Raw genomic sequence first — 12,424 nt, 5'->3', positions numbered from 1 at the left:
ATCTGGTTAGTCGAGTATGAGATGACTTATCATTTTCAGACCAAAATAAAGGCTGTTAGTCAACGGGCAATGTCAAGTAATGCCGGAGTGAGTTCGGTTAATACAGTTAGAGGGAAGATTCACTAGAGGACACTGCGTTTGCAAAAATGTTCTGTATAATATATGTGTGTGTGTGTGTGTGTGTACGCGCGCGCATCAGTTGTCCCCCCCTGTAGCCCTTTCATGTCAACCAACACCGGGGGCTTGTGGCTGCGGCCGCGGGTGGTCCATTATGTGAGAACTGGGTCCTGCGAGGGGTGTGAAGAGACCCCCTGATGGTATCAAAAATATATACCACGAGGGCACAACGAGAGACACACACACACACACACACACACACACACACACACACACACACACACACACACACACACACACACACACACACACACACACACACACACACACACACACACACAGAGAGCTCTGTAAATTAGAATCAGACCACGCGGGTGTCTTCTTGTAGATATACACTGACATTTCTGCAAAATGATGGTACTTCCCGTGGTAGGTTCCGTCATTCCTGTTGATGGATTAGGATGATGGAGCAGGAGGCACTTGCAGGGTTGGTAATAGAAGGAAAAGAGGGACTACATTCAGGCTACAACTCCAATTCACTGTGTGCCCAATTGTTCACTATGGTCTCGAGTCCAAAGAAGTAACTCCCAAATGTGTGGGAGTCCTCCGTCTGTACGAGGACACTGACATCAAAGCTGTTTGGAAGGATTTTGTGGTGAAAGGCGGACGTCGCTGTGCTGTTACCGTTGCCAACATCCCAGTTAGCGAATGCATTGCGTAATAGGGGTGGGAATCTCTTGGCACGATTCGATTCTAAACAGATTATCGATTCTAAACCGATTATCAATTCTAAACTGATAAAACGATTATCGATGCATCTTGGTTTTCTAAATTTTCTCAAATCAGAGTTTGCTACTCAGAGGTTGCTAATCACTTCCTACTTTATTTGATAATTAAAGAAAATCAACAGATGAATTACCTTACCTCTTTAAAAGAGAAAAAAAAATTATGATTTTCTATCACCAATGCAAGAACCAATGCAGCTTGCATTTCAACACAATATGGAAGTAGCCTATGTAAAAAAACAGATTCATTTTTCTTTTAAATGAAGAAAAAGCTGCTCTTAGTCTCAGCCCGGTTCGTATTTGTAAAATACCGGAAAAAAGTCCCAATCTGTGAATATCTTGCCAACTTTCAATACGGATCGACTTTTTGGAAAATCGAAATAATGAGGTAAGATAAGCGCAAGGTCCTTCATAGTTCGGTAAAGTTGGCAAGATATTCAGATTCAGACTGACGGACCGGTCTGCGAGCTGGACGCGTTGCTCTTAATGTGCCGGTAATAATGGTAAATTATGGTTGTAGCTGGTTGTCATCTACGCTCCACTACGATTACCGAAGGGGGGCGTTTGTTTTTTGACAACGTTTTATCTCATAATTTTTATCCCCTACATTAGTGCGGAAATGAGCTTCTATAGTTGTGTGAATGCATCACTCCAGCCAATCCAAAGACGGGGTTTGTAACCAATCAGGTGTAGAGACCATGGTGACTGGCTCCGCCCCCTCACTGTCAAAAAGAAAAACAGCGAGCGCGGAGAAAACACCTTCGAGCGCGAGCAGAGAAAAAACCTTGCGAGAGGTTAGTCTCTTTTTTTAATTTTTTTTATTCAGATTATTAACGTTTCTGAATCGAGACCGAATCGTTCTAGAGAGAATCGAGAGAAACAATATTTCAACTCCGTAGCTTTCGAGCGGCACATTGAGTTCAATTAGTTTTACTCAGTTTAGAGTCCAATACAAAATGTAATAATGTATTTATTCACATAGAGTATCAGAACAAGTCTGGACACACCTTCTCATTAAATTGAAACTTTTGACTGGCACTATATATGTGCACTAAAGATTGAAAGCTGAAATCACATGAGAAGATCACCGCAGGAGAACAGTTTGTTGCGTTGCCACTAAAACAGGGGAGTATAATAATAAGTGTGTTAGGTCACCAGCTCATTTGCTGGTTTGTTCAGTGCTCAGATCTGCTAACTACCATCAGGCCTATAACAATCCCAACGTGTAACTCAGCTAACTAAGCCGTGACAAATGACGTCTACAACATGGCTTCTAAAACTATTCTATCTGCGTCGTAGGACAAGTCCCGCAGGCAAATCCAAGTAATTAGGTAAAATGAATAAATTAATTAGTGTTCAAATATTGGTTCCTGTGTTTTACGGCCTAAAGCCATCTGAGACTAGCAGACACATTGTAAAAGCACCAAAACAGCTAAAATCATGCGTTAGCGCTACGTATCCAAAGCAAATAATTGAGGATTAAAAAAGGTGCAGTGAACAGAGTAGTTAGTCAAAGAAAGGGAGATTGGAAGAAAGGAAAATAAATAAAGTGAGAATTGTTCATCAAAGCCGAGGGGCAGACTGATTAAGTTAGAGAGAAGTACACAGAAAGAGACTGGGTGAAGGAAATATAACTACAATAGAATGACGTGGGAGGTGGAATTGATTGCAATAGAGAGAAGATAAAAGAAGGGGGGAGCCGATGTGACAGAGGGAGAAAGAGCGGGGGAGGGAGTGGGAGGGGGGGGGACAGAACGCTAAAACCATCATGGGGAGAGGAGTGATGGAATACAAACACCAGTTACGTCACGTTTTAGAATGAGCGCAGACAAATATTCTTAATATCTGCTTGACTATATCTTCCCATGGGCCTGTGCTTCACATAAACAGGGGGAAAGCATGCGCAATAACGTTGCCACATTCTTTTTTGAGACTTAAAATAAAGATTAGGCTGCATAACGGGACCCAAACTAAATATATGTCAATGTGCAACGGCCTTTCACTCTCACTGCTCAGGTTTTCATTAGTCTCCCTGTTTTGATTCCTCTCTCTTTCAAGTAATGAGCAGTGGTGATAAGAGCACTGACGTGAGGTTCGAGGTAATTACAGGTAGAATAACCCATTAATGTTGATGTGTGTGTTGAGTGGGCGTACGTGTGATGGCCGTGTGGTAAAGGAGAGGAAGCGAGTAGCTTAGAAAACAGAACACGGAGAATGAGGTCACCTTTTCGCAGTATGCCAGACGGTTACGGGCATCACATTCAAATGAACTGTCAATGTCCCTTAACTATACACAAGGACTCAAAAGACAAGATGTCTCTTCATTGATCCAATGGCCTCAAACAAACCAACAGGGTTCCTTGTTTTCTAAACAGGCACAATGTGAACTAGGTTTGACCCAAACGCAACACACAACAAATTTAGTTTTTTTTCCTATTCACCCACAATAATCAGCCTTGTTTCCAGATGCAGCAGACAGCTGTGTTCAACCAAAGAGTGATGTATGCGACCCACCAATCACCAAACACTGGACAAACCAAGTTAGTGACTGGGCAGATATTTCCCTCAGGAGTTGGTGGAGACCGAAATCAGAACTAAAAAGAGAGTAAATATTGGACAGGCAGGCTTCTGTCAACCTGAGAAATGTGGTAATAACACATATTGCATTGAAATATGAGACAATGGTATCAGTTGTGGATGTGTTTTTTGCCGTGTGAAACACACTTAGAAAGCCATCATACTGTGGTGCTATAAGCCAATTTATACCCCACTTTCATTGTTTACTTCTTGCTGATCCAAATCAGTCTTTGCGGAAATCCACAGTACACAAAATATGCCACATGGCAGAAACTTTAATCCCTGTAGGTATCTAAAGGGCATTTGTTTTGTGGCACTGCCAAAAAGCTGAAAGGGTTCAAACAAGGGCTGCGTAGATTAAACGGCCCAATTAATCTCTCTCCTCCTCCAGCCTCCCAAGTCTAGACTTCAAAGCAGACTAACTTTAAAACTTTAGTAGCTTTTTCTTTTCCCCCCTATACACGGGTGTGTGTGTGTGTGTGTGTGTGTGTGTGTGTGTGTGTGTGTGTGTGTGTGTGTGTGTGTGTGTGTGTGTGCGTATGTGCTTACTCGTTGGGCTTATTGAAACAATCCAAGTTACTGGTTTTGAACCAGTAACTTGGATGTAAGGGCAGAAATCAAAGGCTTTCTTTCAGAACTCGGTGATATGAAAATGAACAACACAGGAGGGAAAAGGGGAAACTGTGCAGAAAATGATTAGAACATCAGCAGCTTACAGTGTATAATGTGAAACGTGAAACACTGATCATTCTGTCCCTCTTTTCTTACTGAATATGATGTAAGAATAGAAACAAATCCGAGAAGTGTTCTTTTTCCTATTTTTCCTAGTTCCTAAAAAGATCACAAGATTGAAACGGGGGACCTCAACAATAATTGTTTTTTTGAGGGGAAGTTGTTTATTTCTTCATTTACTATCTGGTCCAGCAACAAAAACAAAAAGTATGAATTTTATTTTGTATCTTTTGTGATACAAACTACATGGAGTAACAAGGACAAAGCTGGTATGTAAACAACGGAGCAGAAGTGTGCTCGGGAAAGGAAGCACACACACGCACACACACACCCTCAGTGGCATTTTGAGAGGAAGAACTAAAAGCCAAATGTGAGTCAGAGGACTTACAGCAGTTAAACATTTTAACAGGCACAAGCCTGCTTTGGGTGTGTGTGTGTGTGTGTGAGAGAGAGAGGGGGAAGGGGGCGAGACTGCTGTGTGTAAAGACAACCAGACAATAACAAGGCCAGTGAGCAGAGCACATGGTCTGGGTGTGAATCTAAGTGTCCTACTGCCACCTATTGGCTGAAGGTGGAGCTGCTCTCCCCTCCCCCACACAGACACACATGGCCTTCATGTGAGAGAAAAGACAAAAAAGAGAGAGGGTCAGAGGAAGAGAAACGTTTGACAGAAGAAAAATGAGACTAGGGCAAATTAATGTTTAACGGAGAGAAACTGATATTAAGCCTATCACCTCCAAATCAACTTTAAAATCTGAGCGATACGTCACCTATTGCTCACTTCAAATCTTACTATTCTTCTATAACTTGTATTACTATAACATTTGCCATTTGTTACCTTCGCTGAACTTCACTCCTGTGCCCTGAAAGGGTCTCACACACACGCCTTCTCTGCTGTGACAAAACAAAATGAATGTTGTACTGTATCAACGTCACACCGTATCATTTATTGAGTACTTATTCATATAGTTTACATTTTATGTAGTCACCCTAAACTGTAGTTAAGACTGTGTATAGCATTGTAGATTTATTATAGAGCCCATTATAGAGTATAGGGAGGTACAATGGTGCTTTTAAATAGCGGCGCTGTGGTGAAGACTACACACGTTAGTTCTTAAGAGTCATCAACACCACTAAAACCACGTTCACAGCTCAAGATATACGACACATCGAGCAGTACAACGGAATACGGAACATTTAGTACCACTGAGATATATACCGCAACAGGGGGAGAATACTACAGTCAAAAAGTACGACGCTCACCAGAGGCTTTAATGTATTTTGATATCGTGGAGAGGGAAGAGGTGTGGAGACAAGTTCACAGAGGACAGAGCAGATGGTGTCTGCTGGATTTACACAATCTCTCTCACACACACACACACACACACACACACACACACACACACACACACACACACACACACACACACACACACACACACACACACACACACACACACACACACACACACACACACACACACACTGGTGACATAATAGCAGCATGCCAGGTGTGCAGTTGGTGGCCTGCAGTCTGGCATTGACTGGGAGTTGCGAGTGTGTGTTCGTGTGTATCCCGTGCTCCCTTTGTGTGAAACGGGGCCCCCTATTCACTCGTCTCCGCTGCCAGCTTGGCACTAAATCACAGGACGAGACGCAACACGCGCACAAACAAACACGCGTGCACGCGCACGCACCGCCCTGTGTTGCCTTTTTATCCAGCCCGCGGAGGGAGAATGAAAAGAGGGCAAACAAGAAGACAGCGGCAGAAAAGCGAGTGAAAGATGGCGGCAGTTAATTTGAACTTCTAGAGAAAGAGCCGAAGAAAAGATATTTAATATGCTCCCATAACGGGAAAGAAAGAAAGAAAAGAAGCAGTCTCTCCTTTCTTTACTGAGTCAGTGACTCCCGTCCAGTTAGCAGAAACTGAGACTGTTCACAGACACACGTGATAAAAGACACACACACACACACACACACACACACACACACACACACACACACACACACACACACACACACACACACACACACACACTGAGCAGCGGTAGAGGTGAGACTGCAGACGGGGCCCGAGGACACGCGGTGCCGGTGCGCGTGGGCCCTAAATACTCGTCTAGTGAGTGTATATGAAGCCGGTGGTCTGTTTGGTCTCAAGCTAGTGACAACAATGACGCAACCAATGGGATATTTACACGGAGACCAGGAGGGACAGAAGACGCAGCGAGACGGACAGCGGCCCGTCAGCGAGAAACAGACTGCAGGAGCTGAGGGATGATGCTGCATCTTAATTGCGGCCACTGTGATTGAGGAACAAAAACTGGTTCTCAATCACTCCACTGCAACCTGCCATGGCAGCAGAACAAGGAGGGTCCACCTACAACGCGTAGAGGCAGTCCAGCTGCCTGTGGATGAACGGGACGCATCAAGCCGGCAAACAGCGGACAAACCATCAGAACGCGTTGGGAGATTAACCTTTCTTTGGTATCCATACAGAAGCTACAATAAATAAAACCACCTACTACTTGTACGTTTTACATCAGAAAAAGCACAAGAAGATCAGATTAATAATAATACTGTACATGTGTTTATCTATTCATTCAAATGAGAAGTGGTGTCCAAACCTTTGACTGGTAGCGTGTATATATATATATATATATATATATATATATATATATATATATATATAGTATTATTAATACTAACAAGCCTAATACTATTAACATTGGCTTTGCCGCTATGGCACAGAGCCTCATTGTTACACCCAAACTAAATGAGGTTTTGATTAATGTTATTAATTACACCTCAATCTCAATCAAATGTCTACTGTGAACCCCCCCCCCCCCATTGAATTAACAACAAGTAACAAAGGGACGTGCATGGATCTGCAAAAGCTTCTAATTTCACTCAAAACGTTTTTTTAATTTAATGTTGTCCTATTGGAAAGTATTGAAGACAAACTAAAGACTAATCCACAGCTCCTCCGGGACCTGGAAGATGTTTGCCATAAAAGTCAGAGTAGTACAGAACAGTATACTTGGTATGCTGAGAAAGCAACACACACACACACACACACAGCCACAGGCCGGATTCTGTTGGACAGGCCTCCTCGTTTCACATAAGCTTCCTGCCAGCACAATCCTGTCTTCTGTACACAGGTTTCATGCAGACACACTTGTTGTACATTTGGTTGCAGAAATGGAGAAGGAGCCCGTACAATGTTAAGAGTTTACCCAGAGTCTGTCATGCTCAATGCATTAAACTCCACAGACGCAGTTAAACACATTAGGTCAAGTAATGGAAGACTTGTTATCAGTTCATGATGCTTCGTTAAAGGTGACATACGCTTGAGCTCCGCTGTGTGTGTGTGAGAAAATCTGTTTTGAGTTTGTTGGCTACACAAATGCCAGATTATGAAAAACGCTTGTAGCAATCTGAACCCTGCAGAAAAGCACACATGGAGAAACTTCTGTCCGTGTGAAAAATATCCGCAACTTCTCGGGCTGGAGGAAATTCAGGAAAATCCATTTTTAGCTTCTCCAGGCAAGCTTGCCCAGAAGGTAATACATTTGACATGGACGCACACACACACACACACACACACACACACACACACACACACACACACAGGGAATTCAAGTTAGTGATTGTAAGCTCAACTGTTTTCCACAGGGTCTCTCCAATAGACGGCACTTTGATGGGGACTCAACTACGCTCAATGTGCTCCTAACAACATTTGAGTTCTCTGCTCGTCTGCGTGCGTCTCCCATCCTCACTCCTCTCAAACAACAGGAGACAAACTAGAGCTGAGACTTTGTCTTACGGTCTGTATACGTGCAGTTCTGATAATGTCACCAGCTGCTGCACATGACACTCTGCACATGATGTAACTGACAGATTGTAAAAGCCCGGCAGCCTTTACTCTGCTGCGGTGATGAGCGGCTGCCCTCGAACGGGTCCGTTTACCTCTGTGGTCATCTGATCTAAGGCGTGATTCAAATACAGCCATTAAACTTTCACACCCAACCTGGTGGACCCACCGACCCAAAGTGGATCATTCTTGACAAACTTTGGGGGCGTCATCCGTCCGCGTGTCACATACCGGCAGCGGTAAACAGGAGCTGACACCTGTCACAGATGTTTCTAGCTAGGCAACAAGCTAGCCCACATATCTGTCACATGTCAAATTGAGCTGGAACCACCAAACTAAGCCGTGCCATTTCTGCTAATATCCGTCTTTGACACTGATGCCATCAGTCATGTGAAATTCAGAGTGAAAGCAGCTATCTCTCCACATTAGTGGGTACATTTGCCCTTAATGCAGCATGGCACGATTACAAAACGGCTTAAAAAGATTTCTGGGGAGACAATTCATTATTTCGGGGTAAAAAAGGAGGCGCTTGCTAGTTGAGGACGTACACACATCTTCAGCAGTTCTGATCGGTATCTTTGACATCAAGAAGGTTTCACGTGTGTTGTCACGACGCCAGCACTCGCTACAGCCTCCCGAAAAATAATAATCTAGCTGTGTCGAGATGGCTCAGACACACTAATGAAGTGCGCAAGTGATAGCAGTGTGTCGGTATCTGTGGAGCGTCACGTCCTGTCTTAGATGGGGCCATTTTAAAAAACACCCATCTGACAGTTTAAAATTACTGGGCGACAGCCACAACAAAAATAGAGTTTCCTTTCGTACGCGGCGGAAGGATCTCGTCTCCTGTCACAGGGCCTCTGCAGCTCTGCAGCAGGTTACAGCCTTTTCAAAGAGGCTTTCAATGCTGCCTTGAATGGGAGAGGAGAACCCTGCTGAGTTTTAATCAAACAAAAGATGACATTTTATGGCAGCAGAAAAGTACAGAAAGGGACAACATCATGTTTTCTGAACCACAAATGTAACTACATTGTTATGGCTACTTTTTAATGGGCAACAGAAACATCTCGTGAAGCGCGTACGGTTGGATTCCTGTTTATTTGAAAGAGGATATCGGTCATAGCAAGTCCCTTGATAGACACACATCCATACTTAATTACATGCTCTGTCACACACAATCACATGACCACTGAGCGCAGCTTTGGGTAGAATTTATTTAGGTTGCTGTTATGCTTACAACTTCAAATCATAGCTCTCCACTGATGTCCATAATTGTGCAATGGCCGGTGTTTTCCTGCACGCTTTTCAGCCTGTCCATTGCAGCAGAGACAGCCTTGATGGAAGACAGGCCTTAAATTACCAAGTCAACCCCATTAGTTCATCTAATGCACAGACAAGGGGAGCAATTACGTCAAAAGAAAAACCTTCCCCGAACCACTAAAACCAAATTGCCATCAGACACAAAAATCACATCTGTTCCACCAGCACAGTTGTTGTGAAGCCGATGATGCAATTTATACGTTTTATAGATTTGTCATTATGGCCGACAGTTTAATACAAATTGAACACTTCAGACAAAAGGAAAGAGGGAACGGTGAAGGAGTTCTTCGCTGTTGAGGCCTGAACATCGCAGACCGGAAGAAGAGAGCGATGACGGAGGTGAAGAAGTAAGGAACAGTGTGAAGGCAGGAGATGTTTCAGCTTAGAGGATTATTGGAGAAGGAGAAAGTTGTTTACTTTCAATGTACTTTACTCAACTCAAGGAGATGATGATCTGCCATCTCCAGAGTTGTTCGGCCAAAGGGATACGGTTGCATATTTCTATGCCGACACACAGTCCGCCCCACACTCAATCACGAGTCTCTTTCACGCACATGAACACCACACGCACACACGCACCCACCACCTTGTCATTTCCCATGACATCCCCAGCCTCCATTACCTGCATACATTAACAAACCTCTCTGATGTTAAAAATTATACATCCCTACATTTGAATAATTCAAATTATTTTAAAAGCTGTGCACTCACTCAGTTTTTTTTCCCAGATCGAAAGAGGAGTATTTACCTCAAATCGCATTTGAATAAATCCCATAAATCCTTTCAAAGTTCCCCCGGATAAACCAATCAAATACACCAAACGCAGGCTGACTGGCCAATCAAAATTAGCATTCATACTTGCAGCTTTTTTTTAGTCAAAAGACATCAAACAGCAAATCAAATTGCGGGCCTATTTGTGAAGCTCAATTTGTTTGAGATAAGAAAAAGGTTGCTAATAGAGCGAGAGGAAAAGGGGCATTGCTGCAGAGCCGTAATGTAATTCCAAACAGAGCAAAACTATTTGATGGAGTAAATAGCGCGCCTTTGGTTCATAAATGTGGTAGATGATTATATTTGTTCAACAAAAGAGGAATACATTATAAGTGACACACAAAATATGCATTCAATAGCCAAAAGGTACTGAAGCCCAAATATTCCTTGGATGAAACCGGCTTATCACACGGGAGTGTGTGCGCTAGAAACAATTACAACATGGCCAACAGGAACCAGTCAACAAAGTTGTCAAACTGTGTGTCCGACTGTTTTTTTCATTGGCCACTTAATATAGATGTAAATGAAGCGGAGAACGGAATGTTTTAAAGAGACAGTGTTTAAATTCTAGTCACATCTAGTGCTTTGTGGCAGATTGCAAACAACTAAATGGTAAATTCTGTAGAGACATTGCGGTGTTCCCTATGTAGATCTAAAGGGCTTTTAAAAAGTTAGGGAAAAGGTAACGATTTTTAGTTCAAGGTGAATAAAATACGTAGTTAGGAATGTAACGTTCAATACCTGCCAACAACCCCCCTAAAATAAACCCTCTCAATGTCCCACACTGTCCCTTGACAGGTTTGACACACATATGAATGTATCCACCATAGAGCGCTAGAGAAAGATACTGAAACCTCATCTCTCTCATTACCCAGCGACATGTCACTGTCTTATTGCAACGGTCTGTAAATCATGACAGGCGGTGAGCTCCAGCTTCCTCTTTCTCTGTTTTGAAAACAAAAACTAACCGTCTCTGACGTTCATGTTTCCTGCGTTTTAACGGATTGCACAAGCCCGCACAAACACACACACACACACACACACACACACACACACCTATCTGATGTCTAAACTGAAGTTCCTGCTTCGTGTTCTACTCCCATGGTTAACCAGCGTCGAGACTCTCACACATTTAACATGTTATTTGGAAATATATTTATCTAATTCACATTATTTGGGGTTGTCATGGAGACTGGACCTGAATTTTTCCAAATTCAAGACAGCAGTACAGGTTAATGCCGTTAGTCGCACAACCAAAACAACAGCATGTCCGGCAGCTTTTCTTAAAACTAGTGTAAAGGGCAGGTGCATCTTCGACCTGTACCCACATGCAGCATGTGCGCACACACACACACACACACACACACACACACACCACAGTTAAAGCAGCTGGTGAGTTTGCCCTTGACTGCCCACCCCCAGGCACTGCAGTGGCATGGATGCAGCTGTTTTAGAGACTTCTGAATGGGACTAATAAAGCCATGTCCTTGTCAAGGGTAGATTCATGGTTTTCATTTCCAAGACATGAGCTCTGTCTGTTTTCAGACCGACAAAAGCTATACTTTAAAAACAGTTAAACATTGTACGACTAATTGCATATGGATCAAATAAATATTGGTGAGGGTACCAACATTGCCGTTGTGTTATTTGTACTCAAAGGCTACAACAGAAACAGATATATCAAGGTGGTCATGAATAAAACAAATCATGAAGTGTGTCGGCTGCCTCAAAGCAAGCATCGCATGTTCAGAACATACAACACTTTAATGTCACATTAAAAAAAGGCTGCTCTTCATCGGGTGTCTAGTGTTGTTAAAAGTGGGATATTCCTAGAGTGCATGTAGAGGAATAAAGTCTTGTTTACGGACTTTGAATAAAGAAGTTGTAGATTTAGCAGCTCTTTTCCTACAGGCTAATGTGAAAATTAGCCTGTTGCATTAGATATGAATTCTAAACCGGAGGAGGAAAAAGAGGAAAGCTGATGGCAGTGGGATGGAATTCCTTATTTATGATTTAGTTTCCCAGCATGCTGATACAGATGTAGGACACATACTTTAGATTCACTTTTAAAATTCAACAAGCTATTAAAAAATGCATTGGATGATAACATGCTTGTATACAACAAAAGCTGTGGGAGTGAGATTTGTCTGATAACGTGTAGACTTGACCTTGAGCGACCCGCCTGCGGCATGGCCTGCTGTGCCAGAAGGGACTCTGGGAGTTTGGTCTTTAAGCAACAGATGCCAGGCCG

General features: G+C 43.0%; 1 protein-coding gene across 1 annotated transcript in view; it reads right to left on the bottom strand.

Annotated features, from left to right (window-relative positions):
* cdkal1 (CDK5 regulatory subunit associated protein 1-like 1) overlaps positions 1 to 12,424 on the bottom strand; it is a 165,242-nt gene that overhangs the window by 80,046 nt on the left and 72,772 nt on the right. The gene's annotated exons all lie outside the window — the stretch shown is intronic.

Source organism: Gasterosteus aculeatus, chromosome 20 (genome assembly GCF_964276395.1).
Source record: "Gasterosteus aculeatus chromosome 20, fGasAcu3.hap1.1, whole genome shotgun sequence".
Taxonomy (NCBI): Eukaryota; Metazoa; Chordata; class Actinopteri; order Perciformes; family Gasterosteidae; genus Gasterosteus; species Gasterosteus aculeatus.
The sequence above is the reverse complement of the archived record's forward strand: the minus strand, read 5'-3'. Positions and strand labels throughout refer to the sequence as shown.